General features: G+C 43.0%; 1 long non-coding RNA gene and 2 other non-coding genes across 3 annotated transcripts; 2 read left to right on the forward strand and 1 right to left on the reverse strand.

Moving 5' to 3' along the window:
• The first annotated feature begins 2817 nt into the window (after positions 1-2817).
• Positions 2818-2889, forward strand: TRNAC-GCA (transfer RNA cysteine (anticodon GCA)). Its single transcript has one exon. It is a non-coding gene; the product is annotated as a tRNA-Cys (tRNA).
• A 429-nt stretch (positions 2890-3318) lies between these two features.
• On the reverse strand, positions 3319-20488 carry LOC132659471 (uncharacterized). Its single transcript, XR_009599978.1, has 2 exons — positions 20335-20488; positions 3319-5398 (listed from the first exon to the last, which is right to left on the reverse strand). It is a non-coding gene; the product is annotated as an uncharacterized LOC132659471 (long non-coding RNA).
• LOC114114180 (U6 spliceosomal RNA) lies at positions 15662-15767 on the forward strand. The gene has a single exon (XR_003589017.1). It is a non-coding gene; the product is annotated as a U6 spliceosomal RNA (small nuclear RNA).
• Positions 20489-20602: the final 114 nt, after the last annotated feature.

Consider the following 20602-nt stretch of genomic DNA (forward strand, 5'->3'; position numbering starts at 1 on the left):
ACCCAAGAAAGATGTTTGTGATATAAAGAAACAACTGCCGAGGAACGAATCTTGAGGATTGCTAACACTAAATGAAAAGGTAGAGAAGTTAAAAACTGGCTCTCTGTTGGTTGTTTACCCAATAGCCATTCTCCTTTCTTTAATTTTGGGCCACAATGTACTCAGCTGAGGGTGAGCGGTGGACCGTCCAAGCCAGTTAACAGCAATTGTCTCCCCCTTTCCAGGGATGGGTTTAAGGGTGGGCATGTGACCCAGTTCTGATAAATGAGAGTCATTGGTCCCTTCAGCAAGCAAGGACTGATTGCCTACCAGGCACCAAAGCTGTGGGGATATAGTTGAGATGAAACTCCTTAACTTCACAGAGTCTACTTTTTCATGGATAAGAAAGAAAGGCGTATGTCGGCTATTGATAATCGCTAAGAAGAAAAAGCAGAATAAGGGGAATAGGTTAAAGCGGGTTGAAGTAAACAAAAATTTTATTTGGAGGAATGGAAAGCCTCAGTGGTAAAATGATATGAAATACATGGGACACTGTCCCGGTGGCAGATACCTACCAGAGATTTCAGCACCACCTGGTGACCACAGAGGGAGATACCACTGAATCAAGTCTAGGGGAAAGAGCCTGGATTCTTAGTGACATCACTGAGTAGCCAAACAGGGGTGGGAAAGGAAAGAAGGAAAGGAGGGAAGAAGGTCATAAAGCTTTGTGTCCTAGAAACTAAGGAGAAGGAAAGTTAACAGTTTCAAATGCTACAGGGAGGCTAAGGAAGATAAATGTTTGAAAAGTATCTAATGGTGACCTTGATCAGGGCCATTTCAGCAGAGCTATGATCACATGATCACACATTTTTCGGGACCCTGGTGTGGAAATGGAAGGTGAGGAAAGGACACAACTGCCAGATGAGGGATATAAACCAGAGGATGAAACTCATAAATCCATAACTACATCTACGCTTGTTTTACATTGAGGAAAAGTGAAAAACAATAGACGGGGGAAAGCTAAAGCCATGGGAGTTAATTGATAGAGACAGTATTCATGGGCAGGGAAACCACAAATGTACAAACTGCTTTTCTTCTCATAGAAAGCCAAGTCCTTTTGGGCTTTCAAGGCCCCCACTACAGCTCTGCTCCTGTCCGCAGCCCCCTCCCCGCACCACTCTGAGGCTTCCGTCCCGGCCTTCTTACTGCTCCTCCCTCCAGCTGCTCATTGTTCTTCCCCCCAGATATTTAAGTTCTCCCTTCCTTCCTTCTGTGCTCTGCTTACAGATCACCTTTTCAAGGAGTCTCCTTGACCAACTGATATAAAATAACACCGCCATGGGCACTCCGCACTCCCAATCCCTTGCCTAACTTATTTTCGTTGCACTTATTACCATCCGACCTATCGTTCGTCTCACTTTCTTAATCGTCCACTGCCTGTCTCCCCACAACTAGACTACAAGCTCCACGAAAACAAGGCCTTTGCTTTGTTTTAAGCACTGAGTACACTGTGTGGCACGTAACAGGCATCCAACCAACATGTGTGGAATGAATGAATACGTGGCAAACAAGCAGCGGAGACAACATAGGAACTTAGAACTTAGAACATATGAACTGCTGTGACACGGTGGTCAGAAAAGGCTCAGGTCCAAGAAGGCAGCATGAGCAATAGGAGCTCACATCCTGCCTGCTAGACTTTGTTCTAAGTACTTTACATAAATTGTCTTTTAAGTTTCAAAATGGGTCTAGAATGTAGGTGTTCTTGTGACCTCTGGAGGCACAGAGAGGGTAAGTCGTGTACTTGAAATCTCATACACAATTCACAGCAGAGCTGAGATGACAGACATAGGCAGTCTGGTTCCGGAACTGCGCACATAAAGACCAGGTTCTATTCCTTTATCCTTTAAGGATTTAGACTTGGGGGTGAGAGAAGAGAAAGATATTTCGGGCACAGAGTGAAAGGCCAGAATTTACAAGTTCATTGTGGAAAGAATAAAGAGGCCAGTCTAACTGCAGAGGGGCATTCATGGGCTCCAGGAAATATGAGACAAAATTAGAAAGACAGGGTGGGGCCAGCTGGTGGACAGCTCAATTGCCAGACTTAGAAGCTTAGATTCCATTAGGAATTTCAGCTGGGAGTCATGGTAGACATGTGATCAGGGGAGTAACAATCTGTCAGCAGCAGTGCAGTAGCTGTAGGCATGTTAACAGCCTCTGAAAATAAAGCAGACACAGCTAGGAGGATTGGGAGGGTGAAAGAAAAGCTTTCTCGTCACCGAGTTCAAACTACTCTGTATTTTAATTAAGTGTTTTAAACAGATGAAATGGTAGACTGACAGTCCTCGCCAACTTTCCTGTCTCCAGCAGACAGATTTAGACCTTCTAGTCCATAATTGGGATTCCCAGGTGGTGCTGTGGTAAAGAATCTGCCCTCCAATGCAGGACACAGGCGATGCAGGTTCAGTCCCTGGGTGAGAAAGATCCCCTGGAGGAGGGCATGGCAACCCACGCCAGTATTCTCACCTGGAAAATCCCACGGACAGAGGGTCTGTCAGGCTGCAGTCCATGGGGTTGCCACTGTGAACAGGGATGATGCAGTCATGACCGGTAGCACCCGAGTACTGCATTTCACATCATTTACATAAAGTATTTCATTTAATCTGCACAACAACCTGTTCATGAGAGTAAACTGATGCTCAGTTCTAGAATCATAGACTGTTAGAATGTAAAGGAACTTTACTATCATCCATGCTATCATCCATACTTACCTGGCAGGCTTTACTATCATCCATACTTACCTGGCAGGCTTTACTATCATCCATACTTACCTGGCAGGCTTCCCTGGTGGCTCAAACGGTAAAGCGTCTGCCTGCAATGCAGGAGACCCAGGTTCAATTCCTGGGTTGGGAAGATCCCCTGGAGAAGGAAATGGCAATCCACTCCAGCACTCTTGCCTGGAAAATCTCATGGACAGAGGAGCCTGATAAGCTACAGTCCATGGGGTCGCAAAGAGTCAGACATGACTGAGCGACTTCACTTCACTTCACTTCACTTCACAACATCTGAAACTCACCAGAGTCTGGGCTGTCCAGTTCTAGCTGCTACTGAGAAGAGGGACGGGCAGTATTTCTCAAAGTCAGTCTCTCATTCTCAGCCCAAAGTAATCCTTAGAAGCTTAAAGAACACTGAAGAAGAGACTTCCCTGGCAGCTCAGTGGCTAAGACTTAGAGATCCCAATATCAGCAAGGGGCCCTGGACCGATCCCTGGTTAGGGAACTAGATCCCACACACTGTAACTAAAGATCCCAAGTGTCACAATTAAGAGACAGCACAGCCAAATAAATAAATAAGTACATTTTTTTAAAATCAAATGAAAATATCACAAATAGCTCAAGGATAGTAAGTGTTGTTACTTCAGAAATTAGAATATGTATATCTTTACACAGAAACATTGTAATAGATAATATTTAGTTCCTAGGCCCTCAAACAAAAGATTGTTTAAGCCATGCTGTCACTTAAGACTTCCATGTTTGCAGTTTAAAAACAAATTTAAAACCATTCTTTGGGGAGGGAAAGGGGAAAGAGGTTCAGAAGGGAGGGGATATATGTATACCTATGGCTGATTCATGTTTAGGTTTGACAGAAAACAACAAAATTCTGTAAAGCAATTATCCTTCAACCAAAGAAATAAACCAATCTGTTGTAATAGCAGAAAATAACAAAAAATATTCTAAATATAATCAGCAGCTTTTTATTTATCTTGAAAGTTGACACTTTAAGAAAAAGAAAGTCGACTTCTAAATGAATGAAAAGGAGTAGGGAAATTCCTGACAAGATGAAAAGAAACATCTGGGTAACTGAAAGGCTTTAGAAGTTGACACTATGTTTTTAGAAAGTCTTATTTCATTCAGGACTTATATGGCTTTTGCCCCCAGTCACTATCAGCAGTGGTTTTGCACCTGTACATGGAATTAAAAGTAACAGAAGACATTTTCCTTAAAACAATATGTATACATGTGGAAGAAAAACCTGGAAGGCAAGTAAATCCGTTTTAAGGAAAAAAAAAAAAGATAGAATCTCCAAAAAGAAAAAGAAAATATTATAACAGTTATTGATTTTCAAGCACTGTACATTCAAACCTACACTTTTACATGGTAAACAATGGTGCTCAGCAAATAATGGAGTTGGGCTCTTGTCCAGAGTTTCCTGCCAGCCAAAAGTACAGGCTGCCATCTGTGGCACTGTTTGCCCATGTGATTTAATACTTTACTGTTTCCTCTTATTTCGTTTTTTATTTTTTGCCTTTTAAAATTTATTTTTAACTGGAGGATAATTGCTTTACAATGTCGTGTTGGTTTCTGCCATACATCAACATGAATCAGTCATAGGTATACATATGTCCCCTCCTTCTTAAAACTCTCCGCCACCTCCCACCCATCCCACCCCGCTAGGTTGTCACAGAGCACTGGTTTTGAGCACCCTGAGCCATAGTTTTCCCTTATTTCAATGAAAAAAAAAATCAAAGAAACTGTTTAAAAATGAAAACAACAAATAGACCACATTCAGTTCAGTTTAGTTCAGTCGCTCAGTTGTGTCCGAATCCTTGCAACCCCACGAACTGACACGCCAGGCCTCCCTGTCCATCACCAACTCCCGGAGTTCACTCAGACTCACGTCCATCGAGTCAGTGATGCCATCCAGCCATCTCATCCTCTGTCATCCCCTTCTCCTCCTGCCCCCAATCCCTCCCAGCATCAGAGTCTTTTCCAATGAGTCAACTCTTCGCATGAGGTGGCCAAAGTATTGGAGTTTCAGCTTTAGCATCAGACCTTCCAAGAACACCCAGGACTGATCTCCTTTAGAATGGACTGGTTGGATCTCCTTGCAGTCCAAGGGACTCTCAAGAGTCTTCTCCAACACCACAGTTCAAAAGCATCAATTCTTCGGCCCTCAGCTTTCTTCACAGTCCAACTCTCACATCCATACATGACCACTGGAAAAACCATAGCCTTGACTAGACAGACCTTTGTTGGCAAAGTAATGTCTCTGCGTTTGAGTATGCTGTCTAGGTTGGTCATAACTTTTCTTCCAAGGAGTAAGCATCTTTTAATTTCATGGCTGCAGTCACCATCTGCAGTGATTTTGGAGCCCCAAAAAATAAAGTGTGACATTGTTTCCACTGTTTCCCCATCTATTTGCCATGAAGTGATGGGACTAGATGCCATGATCTTCATTTTCTGAATGTTGAGCTTTAAGCCAACTTTTTCACTCTCCTCTTTCACTTTCATCAAGAGGCTTTTGAGTTCCTCTTCACTTTCTGCCATAAGGGTGGTAGACCACATTAATAGAATACAATTGAGACAGAAAGGGTTCTCAAAAGAGCACCTCCTGAGTTTCTGCTGAATGCTCACTAGTTGAACTATGAAGGAAAAGAAAAAAATTAAAGAATATGAGCCAGGTATTAGAAACAAATATTTGAAGAGTGTGAAATAAAATTAAAGATTTGATTACTCATTTTAGTTCTCTTTAGTTTTAACAACTAAAACTCCCATAACACATAAGTTCATATAGAGCACCTAAATCCAACTTTCAAACTTTTGATTCTCAGAAATGCTGCACTATAAGCACAAGAGTAAAGAGATGGCCAGTACAAAACAAGGAAGCACCTGTGCCAGGTGATTTCCCAGGGTGGCCACCAAGGGGCACCATCAGGTCATTCATAAATAACTTGCTCAGGGAGCTGTAAGTGAGGGAGGGCTGTTTCCAGTGTGGTTTAATAAGGAGCTGTTTCATGCATTGATTCAGCTGGGACTTGTACAATTTAGTATTTGTAGCTGAGAGACTGCCAGAGATTCAGAACGTAATTTGATTCTGCCAGAGATTCAGAATGTAATTTGAGTTTTGCTATGTCACTGAACACATCTCCTGTATAAATGTAGTCTTGATTCTCACTTCTCCATTCTCTTAACGGCTTATAGAATTATTCCATTTCTGACAAGGCCCCAGTAGCCTCATCTGCTAGAGTGGATTCTCTTATCTCTTTGAACTCTGAAACACCGAATCTAAGTAAGAATCTGACCTTGGATTTTTAATTTAAATTAGATAAACTGTTGCACTTACATTTATCTGCATAAGTGCTGTTTGTGTCAAGACAGGAGGCAGATTCTAGACCAAACTAAACTCTCAGTCAAGAAAATGGCAGCCATGCAGCCCTCTCGGTTCCCGCGGCTCTGCTCCCAGGAAGACACCCAGTGTTGCTGAGTGATCTTGCACTAATCGCTGTCTAGCATGCTTTCCCTTTTCAGGTATTTCCTGTTGCTGACAATCTGCTTATTTTAAGGCCTAAGTTACTATAAACCATTTAAAAGACAACTTGGTGTGAGAAGCTTTGGCTGGCAAGCCTTGCTGCCTGCTAAAGAGGGTCTTCCTGGGAAGCAGAGAGCTGGTGGGAACCTCACATTCAGGATCTGGCCCCAAAGTCAGCTTTGACAAGACACAGAGATAGAGACTTACACCACCACATTCCCAAGAGTCTACTGTACAAAGAACAATACACTGTGATTTATTACAGCATAACAAACAAACCGGGTAAAGGAACACTGATGGAGGCTCCTCCATGGTTTGATGAAAAGAGCTTTTCTTGAGTTGTTTCAACTGATGGTAGCCTGATCCAATAGAAGCAAGTTTTGTTTGTTCATTTCTCAAGGGCACGTCATTTCCACATGTGGGGAATGCATTTTCCTGTAATGTCGCTCACATACTAGGGTGTGTGTGTGTGTGTGTGCATACGCACACTTAGTCGCTCAGTTGAGTCCACTCTGTGACACCATGGACTGTAGCCCACCAGGCTCCTCTGTCCATAGAATTCTCCAGGAAAGATACTGGAGTGGATTGTCATTTCTTCAGTGGATCTTCCTAACCCAGGGATCAAACCTATGTCTCCTGCAGGAGATCCTGCATTAGCAGGCAGGTTCTTTACCACTGAGCCACTTAGGAAGCCCAGGGAAGCCCTTAAAACAGTATGAATATGCCTTATTGTGCAGTCACTCCCCACACTATACATCCCACACGCTGTTCCTCCTCATGTTGAGGTGGCCTCTCTTTCCAGTAAAGAGTAAGGATGATCATAGCCTGGTGTTAAGATAGTTAGGCTCTGCCAGGTAACAAATAAACCCTGAACTCTCAATGGCTGAATAGTATAGAAATTTGTTTCTCGATCGTGCTGATGTTCCTGGTCAGAGGGTTTTCCAGGACAACTATTCTCTAAACAGCAACTTCCAGGATTAGCGCTGCTTCCATCACACACCTCTGCCAACTCAGAGTCTTCACTGTCAGCCTCCCAGATGGAGAGACAGCCGACTAAAAGAGCGTGAGGAAGTTTATATATGGGGTCCTGGGAAATGTAGACTTCCTGCAAGCTCAAAAGGAAATGAAATGATCTGGTCAACACACAGAATCAGCTCTGCCATGATCATGAATCATTATTTCTAAAAAGGAACTTTCTGTAAACATCAAGTTCATCTTCCATTTTAATCTCACGTTCTTGGATTCTATAACGTTTCTAATAACAGGGAGAAATTAAGTCAAAATTTTTCATCCTTGTGATTTTATTGCCTGTATAACCTACATAAGTATCTTAATCTACATAATATTTTGCTTAACCTGGAAGAATATTTTAATTACAAGCCACCCTTCATAGATGGAAAAGCACTGACCACACTGTCGCTCACCCTGACATTCCACCTTGAGACTTCACACCATGTTACAATTGGAGCCCACAACCATGTGCAAGACCTTGCTTCTCCACATTTGCAAAGCCTTAACACTCCCAAACACAACAGAGAACATTAAACTAGAGTAAAGTTTTCAAATTCCTGACACATATTAATCTTCGGGATTTAGGAATGAGATACCAGAATTCCCAAGAAGCCCCAAAACCATTTTCCTTAAAATACTGCTAACATTCTTCCTACTCTTTATTCATGATTATAAATATTGGAAATAAATATAACAATTAATAAATATTAAGTTTAGTGGTATTGCAGAGAACTACAGCCTACGGCAAATATTAAAACACTGAAGAAAAGTGGGTGAATGTTAGTAGATAGTATTTGTAACATTCACATCTTCCACCAAGGTTAACAGCACTATCAGAATCACATATGAAAATTGCCAACTTAAGCATTTGTTGTGCTTCCCAAACGTGTTATTTTTGTAATAGCACTCACAGGATTTGTGTAAGGTATATGATGCACATAATTGAATTGATACTTTCTTTGCAAGAATGACTCAGTTAGCAGCAGATGGGACCGTGAATATACAGGTGTAACATGGCAACAGCTGCAAGCAACATGGCCTGATTAGATGGTGACCACTTCTCTCTAAGTGTTGACTCCAGCCTCAGCTCCATGTGTCAGCAAAACCTTACCGAGCAAAGCTCAAAAGAATTCTGGCACAGACACAGTGAATCAGGACAAGTTCAGCTAACTCCTGCACTAGAACTGTTTGCTCCCACTGATTGCCAGTCTCTTGCCTTGTGTCTGACATTTGGTGAGTCCTTTGCCTTCTATGCTCTTCCCAATGCTGACTAATTTCCATCCACTTGGTGAGATCCCCCCTGAGCTCTAAATGCTTCTTTCCCCTAGGTGTCCCTTCTCAGGCTCCCCACCCTCCCCAAGTCCCTGCTCTATCTACTGCTTAACCAGCCTTGGTCCCCTGGCTTAATCCCAGACCTGAGCACTGCCAGCTTCCATTACCACTGATGCTTCCCATTGATCCTGATAACTAACCTTCCTATGTGGCCCTTAATGGAAGATACAAGTATAAATAATATATTAGAAAAGGGAACCCTCCTACACTGCTGTGGGAATGCAATTGGTACAACCACTATAGAAAATAATATGGAGCTTCCTCAGAAAACTAAAAATAGAGTTGCTATATGATCCAGAAATCCCACTCCTGGACATATATCCAGAGAAAACTAATTTGAAAAGATACGTGCACCCCAATGTTCATATCATTATTTACAATAGCCAAAACATGGAAGCAAACTAAATGTCCAAATATATTCAGTGAAATACTGAAGTGAATTGAAGTGAATCACTCCATTGTGTCTGACTCTTTGCAACCCCATTGACTGTAGCCCACCAGGCTCCTCCATCCATGGGATTTTCCAGGCATGAATACTGGAATGGGTTGCTATTTCCTCTCCAGGGGATCTTCCCGACCCCAGGATCAAACCCGGGTCTCCCGCATTATAGGCAGATGCTTTTACCATCTGAGCCACCAGGGAAGTCCCACTCAACCATAAAAAAAGAATGAATGCCATTTGGAGCAATATGGATGGACTTAAAGATTATTATACTAAGTGAAGGAAGTCAGACAGAGAAGACAAATATCATATGATATCACTTATACATAGAATGTAAAATATGATACAAATGAAATTATTTACAAAACAGAAACAGACTCACACACAAAAAAAACTTACAGAAAGGGGGGAAGGGATAATCAGAAGTTTGGGATTAGCAGATACAAACTACTATATATAAAACAGATAAATAACAAGATCCCACTGTACATAGCACAGGAAACTATGTTCAGTATCTTGTAATAAACTTGTAATAATGGAAAAGAAAATGCCAATATATTAAATGTACAGATTGAAATAAAATGCTTCATATATGATCTCAATCTCATAACACATCTGAGAGATGAAAACAATGACAGCATTATTTCCTTAATCTTAAGATGAGAAAAAAATGATGAATATGAAAGTTGTGATAAATTTAAACAGGTCAACTTTTAATATAGCTGAACCAGAATCAGTGTTTCTTTTTTATTATTTGAATAGATAAGTGAATGCTTACTAGTGCCAGGCGCTTAATGCAGTTTTCATTTTATTTATTTATATTCTCTAGAAGGGAATGTGCTTATATCAATGGTGAATAGTGCTCTATCACTATTAACCAGATAGTCATAGCAAGAGGTTACAGAGGTAGAGTCTGTGTTGGTTGAATGTTATTTAGAAACCATTAATCATATCTGAGCACTTTCATTAACTGTTTCTTAATGATTGATGCTAAGAACTAATTCATCCATCTTTGCAGCCCAGAGAGGAAGGCTTGAGGAACTGTCAGAGAAAGGAACTTTGAGCACTTTACAAACTATAAAGTGTCACTAACATATCCTTTAATATAATCCTCAATTTTCTGAAGGGATATGGCCAGGATTATCTTTACTACATAAATGAAACAAAGACAGGGACATAAAATGAAATCCAAGGACAAACCTACTTTTTCACTCTTGATAAATTTTGGAACAGTCTTTGTGGAAACCCCCCTGCAGGTCAAGAATGTAGCAAGAAAGTGATGGTGATGAAATATTCCCAAATTTAGTTTTACCCAACTGACAAAGACAGGTAAGTAAATCTTTCAGTTTGGAGAAACCCATCCCAGTTTTTGACAATACATAAAGGCTTAGACCAACTGTACTGACCGCATTTGTTTGTTTTTGGCTGCGCTGGGTTTTTGTTGCTGGGTTTTGGCTGCATTCAACATGCCAGCAAATTTGGAAAACTCAGCAGTGTTCATAGGACTGAAAAACGTCAGTTTTCATTCCAATCCCAAAGAAAGGCAATGCCAAAGAATGTTCAAACTACCGCACAGTTGCACTCATCTCACAAGCTAGCAAAGTAATGCTCAAAATTCTCCAACTCAGGCTTCAACAGTACATGAACCATGAACTTCCAGATGGTCAAGCTGGATTTAGTAAAGGCAGAGGAACCAGAGATCAAACTGCCAACATCCATTGGACCATCAGAAAAGCAAGAGAATTCCAGAAAAACATCTACTTCTTTATTGACTACACCAAAGCCTGTGACTGTGTGGATCAAAACAAACTGTGGAAAATTCTTAAAGAGATGGGAATACCAGACCACCTGACCTGCCTCCTGAGAAATCTGTATGCAGGTCAAGAAGCAACCATTAGAACTGGATATGGAACAACAGACTGGTTCCAAATTGGGTGAGGAGTATGTCAAGACTGTATATCGTCACCCTGCTTATTTAACTTAAATGCAGAGTACATCATGCAAAATGCCAGGCTAGATGAAGCACAAGCTGGAATCAAGATTTCCAGGGGAAACATCAATAACCTCAGATATGCAGATGACACCACCCTTATGGCAGAAAGCAAAGAACTAAAGAGCCTCTTGATGAAAATAAAAGAGGAGAGTGAAAAACTCAACATTCAGAAAATTAAGATCATGGCATTTGGTCCCATCACTTCATTGCAAATAGATGGGAAAACAGTGGAAACACTGACAGACTTTATTTTCTTGGGCTCCAAAATCACTGCAGATGGTGACTGCAGCCATGAAATTAAAAGATGCTTACTCCTTGGAAGAAAAGCCATGACCAACCTAGACAGCATATTAAAAAGCAGAGATATTACTTTGCTGACAAAGGTTCGTCTAGTCAAAACTATGGTTTTTCCAGTGGTCATGTATGGATGTGAGAGTTGGACTATAAAGAAAGCTGAGCACCGAAGAAATGATGCTTTTGAAATGTGGTGTTGGAGAAGACTCTTGAGATTGCTTTGGACTGCAAGGAGATCAAACCAGTCCATCCTAAAGGAAATCAACCCTGAATATTCATTGGAAGGACTGATGTTGAAGCTGATGTTCCAATACTTTGGCCACCTGATGCAAAGAACTGCTCATGGGAAAAGACCCTGATTCTGGGAAAGAAAGAAGGCAGGAGAAGGGGACGACAGAGGATGAGATGGTTGGATGGCATCACCGACTTGATGGACATGAGTTTGAGCAATCTCCAGGAGTTGGTGATCGACAGGGAAGCCTGCCGTCCTGCAGTCAATGGGGTTGCAAAGAGTTGGACACGACTGAGCAATGGAACTGAACTGACTGGGTTTTTATTGCTGCCCTCGGGCTTCTCTTGTTTTAGCATCATGGCTCAGTAGTTTTACCCATTGCATTTCTTGCTTCAAGTTAGCAGCACTTTCTACTGCATTCCTACTGTGTTTATACCACAGTGAAGCTTTGCAACAGCCTGGATTCAGCTGCACAAATTTCCCGGGTGACCACCATTGCAGTCTCATCAGTTATCACTGAAAAGCCACATAGCAATAAACATGTAGCCCACTCAACTCCTGTGGGTAAAACCAAAAAGCAGCTGGGGTAATATTGAACTTGCCACTGGGAGGTGATACAGAGTTGAGATTGATGGTTCGGGACGGTGAGCCCAGACAGCTCAAAATCTGGCTTCATTATTCACCAGTGGTGCAACTTGAACTGCGACCTCCTCTGTGATTCTGGCTCCTTATCTGTACATGGGTAACTAATAGCACAGCCTCAGAGGTGGCAGTGAAGATGAAGGGCGGCAGAGTATGCCTGCTCAAAACAGGCCACTTTGGCCTGAGGATTATTTTGAGCTGGGGGCTTCCCTGATAGCTCAGTTGGTAAAGAATCCACTTGTTATACAGGAGATGTGGGTTTGATCCCTGGGTTGGGAAGATTCCCCTGAAGAAGGGAAACCTTACCCCCTCCAGTATTTTGGCCTGGAGAATTCCACGGACTGTATATTCTCTGTACATGGGTAACTAATGGCACAGCCTCAAAGGCAGTTGTGAAGATGAAGGGTGGCAGAGAATGGCAACTCAAAACAGGCCACTTTGGCCTGAGGATTATTTTGAGCTAAAGGTACACAGCAAGTGAGCTGACCAGCTCTCTTTTCTTCCTAAAAGCAGGAGACAAACTGCCCTATGGCTTTCCTGATGGCCCAAGCGGTAAACAATCCGCCCTGAATGCAGAAGACACAGGGGACTTGGGTTCGATCCCTGAGCAGGGAAGATCCCCTGGAGAAGAAAACAGCAACCCACTCCAGTATTCTTGCCTGGAAAATCCCATGGACAGAGGAGCCTGGCAGGCTACAGTCCAGGAGTTGGACACGACTGAGCACACACACACTGTTGGAATTGGAAACCAGCCTATGAGAGGTGTCCACCTACAGAAAGGAAACAACCTTATCATCAAGGGTGGGAAGGTGGAGGCAAGAGACTTCTGTGCAAAAAGACCTTGTTAAAGTAACTCTTATCTTTCTTTAGCCTCCTTGTTTATTTTAGTTAGTTTTCCACAGTTACCTGTCTTTGCTCATTAGGTCTTTATTTCCTTATGAGGGCTTTCCTGTCACATTAAAATTATACTAAATAAATATGTATGCTTTTCTCTGGTTAATCTGCCTCATGTAAATTTAAATCTAATGCCCAGATGAAAACTCTAAGTTGTTCAGTCACTAAGTCGTGCCGTACTCTTTGCGATCACATGGACTGTAGCACACCAGGCTCTTCTGTCCTCCGCTGTCTCCCAGAGTTTGCTCAAATTCATGTCCATTAAGTTGGTGAGGCTATCTAACCATCTTATCCTCTACCACCCCCCCTCCTCCTTTTGCCTTCAATCTTTCCCAGCTTCAGGGTCTTTTCCAACAAGGTTCTTCACCTCAAGTGGCCAAAGTACTGGAGCTTCAGCTTCAACAACAGCCCTTCCAACGAATATTCAGGGTTGATTTCCTCTAAGATTGACTGGTTTGAGCTCCTTGCAGTCCACGGAACTCTCAAGAGTCTTCACTGCTGCTAAGTTGCTTCAGTCGTGTCTGACTCTGTGCGACCCCATAGATGGCAGCCCACCAGGCTCCCCCGTCCCTGGGATTCTCCAGGCAAGAACACTGGAGTAAGGTGCCATTGCCTTCTCCAAAGAGTCTTCACTAGCACCACAATTCAAAAGCATCAATTCTTCAGCCAAAGGTTAGGTAAAATTTTGCCTCCTCTACAGGGATTAAATAGGATAACTATGTATCTGAAACACCTTAATATAGAAGAAACACTATTATTATCTACTAAATATGTGCATATATGTGAATGTGAATGTAAATGCCAAACAAAAAAAAGTGCTCTGGAAGGAAGCACAAAAAAATGGTAGTAGTTGTCATTCTAGGGAAGGGGAGTGAGATTCAGGGGAAGGGTTGAGAATGATGGGTGACTTTTACTATTTACTCTGTATTTTTCTGAATTTTAATTTTTTTCAATGAGAATTTCTTCATCAATGAATTATTTGTGGAACTTTAAAAGTGATATATAGGGAATTTCCCAGCAGTCCAGTGCTTAGGACCGCAAGCTTCCACTGCAAGGGGCATATTTGATCCCTGGTAGGGAAACTAAGATCCCACAAGCCTCATGACTCAAAAGCCATGTGACATGGCCAAACCAAAAAAAATTTTTAATTGAAAGAACTGACATATAAAAGTCACCCTTTGCAATAGTGTTAGAAAAATCACATCATGTACTAAAAGTACCTATCATTTAATCAAGTAAAACAGGTTTTGTATTTTTTAAAATAACCTGAAAATATCTTTTAAAAATTAAAAATCTGATTTTTAAAAAAATCATATCGGTTTTACCATAGGAGAGGATTGCCTTAGGAAGTAGCTAAAGCAGTGTCATAGGAAAGTGTGTTAATGTGCTCCAATCACAACATCTTAGAAACCTCTTGTGGTGTAATTATAATGGAAGTTCTTACATGACAATGCCAACCTTTTTCATTACTGTGTCACTGTCTAGAGCGGTCATTGCTTTTAGTCTTCTGCAGTCATATCATCATGACTATTTGAGTTTCCACACCAACATTACTTCACCTAGGCCACAGCCATGCATTATTATATAGGACACGTTTTATTATAGGTAATAAAAGTCACAGCAAAAATACACTTTTAAATTTAAAGCCAGTATTCTGCACTAGTCCAGAATATTTCTGGTGACTTTTGTGCCTCATGTTTGGAAATATTAAAACAATAATTTACCTGAGCGGTTTATCCCTTATTTCAAGGGTATAAACTCTGGGAAGAGGAGCTGTGGTAGAGATGCTTCTGGGGCTCCTATTCCCCCATACCGAGCCTAACTGTACCCACGGAGGCCTCTGCTGACCCTTCCTCCTTTTACAGGTATATAGAGAAAGTGCAGGGACTGTAAAGGCTGAAGCTTGAGATTCTCCAGCTGGTGAAATTGAATCGAAGATAACTAAGTTAGAGAAACTTGTTCAGTGTGGTCAACCATTCACACTATCCTAAAGGAAATAAAGGCTTTTCTAGAGGGATATTAGCGGGGGCGGGGGTTGGGGACAGATGTGTGCAATTCGCAGCCAGCACAATGAGAAGCCCTCCCACGGCAACTTGAGAGTAGCCCTACTCACCACAACTAGAGAAAAGCCCGAGCAGCAATGAAGACTCAATACACGCAAAAAAAGAGAACAATTAAAAACGTCTGCCTTAAAAAAAAGAGAGAGAGGGGGGGAAAAAAGGAAAGGAGGAGGAATGGTAAACTGAAAGGGGCAAAGGAGTGGCCTTTGAGGAACCAGCCCAGATGAAAGCTCCTGCGATTGCATAACATAACCACCAGGTGGCGCACGGAAAAGCATCAAACTCGGGTCTTCGGAGGACTACAGTTCAGTCATTCAGTCCTGTCCGCCTCTTGGTGACCCCATGGACTGCAGCGCGCCAGGCTTCCTTTCCGTTACCAAATCCCGGAGCTTACGCATGTCCATCGAGTAGGACTACGGTCTTGCGTTAAAGCCACCAGCCCCTTAAGTTCCCACCAGTAGTCAAACAAAGCAAGGGTGGTCTCGCTTTGGCAGCACATAGACTAAAATTGGAACGGTACAGAGATGAGTATGGCCCCTGCGCAAGGATGACACGCAAATTCCTGAAGCGTTCCGTATTTTGCGCCCTTCCCCACCGTCCAGACACCGTTTGCGTCTTAGCCCCCAAGGAAACGCTTTTTGTCAAAACCACAACGCCTAGCAGTTAATTCTGAACTTGTGGTTTTTCACTATAAAAAATAAGGCAAGGGTGATTGTAAACACCATGGAATTGTGCCGCATAGATAGGAGGGAATTGGGAGGGGCTCATAAAAGGGTTTGGGTTTCTGTTAGATGATTTAGGGAAGAGTTCATCAGGTGAGGCTTGCTCTGGACCAGGTGCAGTCAGAAAGAAGGGGTAATTTAGTGACTGAGTATCTTAATGATTTTCATCAAATATATGACAGGAACGGGATCAAGCTAACGCCGTCATTCAGAAAGAACCATAAAGAAGGGGCAGTTACTCGTGTCAGCTAGGAAATGGTGGCGGGGAGCGCAGGGCAGGAGGCAGGAGTTTGGTTGTTTCCCCTGGTTCTAAGAGCTGCTTTCGGAGAAGGCGATGGCACCCCACTCCAGTGCTCTTGCCTGGAAAATCCCGCGGACGGAGGAGCCTGGTGGGCTGCAGTGCATGGGGTAGCTAAGAGTCGGACACGACTGAGCGACTTCACTTTCACTTTTCACTTTCATGCATTGAAGGAAATGGCAACCCATTCCAGTGTTCTTGCCTGGAGAATCCCAGGGACAGGGGAGCCTGATGGGCTGCCATCTGTGGGGTCGCATAGAGTCGGACACGACTGAAGCGACTTAGCAGCAGCAGCAGCAGCAGCAGCAAGAGCTGCTTTGGTTTGTGCTGGAGGCATGATTGCAGAATGGTCTCTGTTTCACTCCACAGAGGGTTCTCAGGAGACAGTGCCTTTCTGAGAAAAGGTTTATGATTGGCAGGTACTAAACCAGTTCCCAGCTGTAGAGGCCAGGCCGGTTACCAGCTGACAGCTATGGAAACTTCTTTTTTTTTTTTTTTTCACATGCTTCTTATCCTCTGGTTCCCTGCTGTCAGAAGGAGCATCCTAGGAAGTCATCCCCAGGGAAGCCTGTGGCATGGTAGCTAACCGGCTGAACCATGGCTTTAGACTGACCTGACTCTGCTTCTCAAGTCTACCATTCACACTGGCTGTGGGACCTTGGATAAATTATTTAACTTCTCTGTGCCTGTTTCCTCTTTTGTAAAAGAAAATAAAAATAGTACATGGAAACTGGGAAACTGGGAAAATGAAATGAGATAGCATATGTAAAGCACTTACAACAGTGCCTAAAACATGATAGGCATTTAACTTAGACTAATCTACCCTGTTCTGGAGAAGGAAATGGCAACCCACTCCAGTATTATTGTGTGGGAAATCCCACAGAGGATCCTGGCGGGATACAGTCCATGGGGTCACAAAAGATTCCGACATGAGTTAGCGACTAAACAACAACTCAGTTCATTATTTGTCAGAGGTCACAATGCTCAATGCACTCTGGAAACCCATCAGGGGACTGAAGAATCAACTAATATTCAGTTTATGAAAACACTTCTACTATCAGAAGGTGCTCATGCATATACCACTACTATATATAAAGTAGATAACTACTGATAATAAGAACCTACTGTATAGCACAGAGAACTCCATCAATACTCGATAATAATCTATATGGGGAAAAGAAGGGATATATGTATTCACTTTGCTGTTCACCTGAAACTAACACAACATTGTAGATCAACAATCAATGCCAGTAAATTTTTTTAAAATGTGTTCATTAAATAATGTTTTTCTTTTTTATGACAACTTGAAAATAAAATCAGAATATTTAAAAGAAAACAAAAAAGATTACTCATAAATGAAGTTGAAGTGTTCTCTTTTATTTCTGGTTTGTCCAAAGCATATCTATTCCAGACTTACTAAGAAGAGACTTGTATTCAAAAAGATTGTTGCAAGGAGGGAAGGAAAATACTGCAGTGAGCAAAGGCTGTGACATAGGTTTGCTGCAAGCATCTCAAAGTTGGGCAAACAGATTTTCCCTCTGTTATAGAGAGGAGTAAACAAGGCTGGGAAGAGCCAGTCTCAGGGAAGTGGGATGAAACAGTGGTGTGAGAACTTCCCTGGTGGTCCAGTGGTTTAAAATGTACCTGTCAATACAGGGTACACAGGTTCAATCCCTGGTCCAGCAAAGTCCCACGTGCCACAGAGCAACTAAGCTTGTGTGACACAACTCTCGAGCCCAAGAGTCACAACAAGAGAAGCCACTGCAATGAGAAGCCTGTGCACCGCTACTAGAGAGTAGCCTCTGCTTGCCATCACAAGAGAAAGCCAATGAGCAGCAATGCAGACCCAGTGCAATCAAAAATAAACTGGAAAATAAAAAAGAACTTAAAAAAGAGTGGCATGAATGGATGGTAGATTAGAGAATGTTTGACCGTATTCTCAGAAGCTGTGTGTTCAAACATATCTGACTCTTTGTGACTTCATAGACTGTAGCTCATCAGGCTCCTCTGCCCATGGAATTTTTCAGGCAAGAATACGGGACTGGGTTGCCATTTCCTTCTCCCAAAGGATCTCTCTGACCCAGGGATCTAACCTGCATCTCCTGTGTCTCCTGCACTGCAAGCAGATTCTTTACCACTCAGCTACTGGGGAAGCCCTTTCTCAGAAGCTGAAGTGAAGTGAAGTCGCTCAGTCGTGTCCGACTCTTTGCGACCCCATGGACTGTAGCCTACCAGGCTCCTCTGTCCATGGGATTTTCCAGGCAAGAATACTGGAGTGGGTTGCCATTTCCTTCTCCAGGAGATCTTCCCAACCTGGGGATTGAAACCAGGTCTCCCACATTGTAGGCAGATGCTTTACTGTCTGAGCCACCGGGGAAGTCACTGAGGATGGGCCAAAGTTCAAGGACCTAGAGGAAGAAGAGAGCTTAACCAAAGGTTAACATTATTGTGGTGCGTTTATTGGTAGAGACAAGCAGTTCAGCTAATCATTTATGAGGCAAAGAAAGGAAATCATGAGGGTCTATGTCTGGCCTTGTCACAGTGAACAAGGGACATCTTGTCTACATTGGCCAGGAAAGGACGGGTCTTAGTATTAAGCAAAGGCTGCTGGGGGATTTCTTAATCCTCACCAATGTTTTCCAGGATAACAGGACTCAGGTAAGATTCAGCATTTATTCAGGTTGCAAATTATAATACAAGTTTCCTATTTCTTAAATTGCTGTGTTTCACATAAAGGATGAAATATCCTGAGAGATCATGGATCCTTACATAGAGGCACGGGTCTGTAAGGCAGAATGGGCAGGGAAGGGCTGGTTTATTTGCAAAGCCCTTGGCAAACTGAACTGTTTAGAACATATAACTTGTGTGGCTCTTGCATTTCTTCCAGCCTACAAATGAATCCTGGTGACTCAGTGTTGAAAAATCCACCTACTAATGCAAGGAGACACAGGAGACACTGGTTTGATCCCTGGATCGGGAAGATCCCCTGGAGAAGGAAATGGCAAACTACTCCAGTATTCTGCTGAGATAATCCCATGGACAGAGGAGCCTGACAGGCTACAATACATCGGGTCACACAACTGAGTGACTAAGCATGCATGCACCCACAAGTGGATCAATAAAAACTAAACCTTGAAATGAGGCAACATCAGCACATATGTTGAAACCACATGTTAGTTCAAACCCTGTTGAGGGCCCAGCTCTCCTCCAGGGCTTTGGGGAGTCTCAGTGTTAAAATGCTGCTCAGCCCACACCCACTGCAGGGCGATTGCTGTGCTGCTTACTTCCCTTTGCCTGAAAGGAGTCCAGCCTGCATGTAGACCATCTCCCTCTCATTCTGTCCTCTCCTTTCAGAGCCTTTCCATCTGGAGTGACACAGCTTGAGGGTGCTCACATATTCCACTTTGGAGCTGGGCAATCTTGTAACTCCTGCATTTTGCGATGTGTCCTGGAGGCAGCCTGGATCTGCGCTAGACCTGAGAGGCTCCCCACACCTGCCCTCCACCTCGGGGAACGTCTTTATTACATGGTCTTGTCAGGTTCTGAGCAGTCAAGCTTTGATTTACTTTTCCTTCTGAGAACCAAGGGAATAAAACTGTCACGTACAAGCTGATGATCTGAACTCGTTCTGAGGATTTATGAAAATGCTCAAAATCCATGCAGGGCGTGAGGACAAACAGCCTGACGTCCTCAGCCAGGAAATGCGTGCAGTGGGTCTCACCACCCTCCCCACTCGACCGCCCCTTCCTCTTTCCTGAAGAGATTCCTCTCCCGCTCCTCCCCACCACGTCAGGGGACAATGCTCTCCCCGTCTTAAAAACAAAACCAACCCCTGCCTGTTCTGAGAAAGAGGATGTGAATCAGAGTCTCCTGTAACTGGAAGGAGCTTGACTGACTTGTCTGGTCCCCTTCCCTCCTTTGAGAAACTACTTGTGGCTCCACATTTGGAAGGTTAGCTCCGCCCTTTTTCTTTACATCTAAGAAGCTTCTAATTATGAATCTTTCTAGGGGCTTCCCTGGCAGTTCAGATGGTAAAGAATCCACCTGCAATACGGGAGACCTAGTTTCCATTCCTGGGTTGGGAAGATCCCCTGGAGGAGGGCAAGGCAACCCACTCCAGTATTCTTACCTGGAGAATCCCCATGGACAGAGGAGACTGGGCTCACAGTCCATAGGGTCGCGAAGAGTCAGACACAACTGAGCTACTTAAGCACAACTGCAGGTGCCCACACACACTCAGTCCTCTCTGGTTCCTTTCTTCAAGTAAGCTCAGAGAGCGCTGTGTGTTTAAATTCAAAATAGATGAATGGTTACGTATTAATTTTGCTTGAAGATGAACAGAGTTTACAGTGGGGGATTGCCAGGAAGCAAACTAGAGACACAAGCTAAGAAAGCAG

This window comes from Ovis aries, chromosome 3, assembly GCF_016772045.2.
Source record: "Ovis aries strain OAR_USU_Benz2616 breed Rambouillet chromosome 3, ARS-UI_Ramb_v3.0, whole genome shotgun sequence".
Taxonomy (NCBI): domain Eukaryota; kingdom Metazoa; phylum Chordata; class Mammalia; order Artiodactyla; family Bovidae; genus Ovis; species Ovis aries.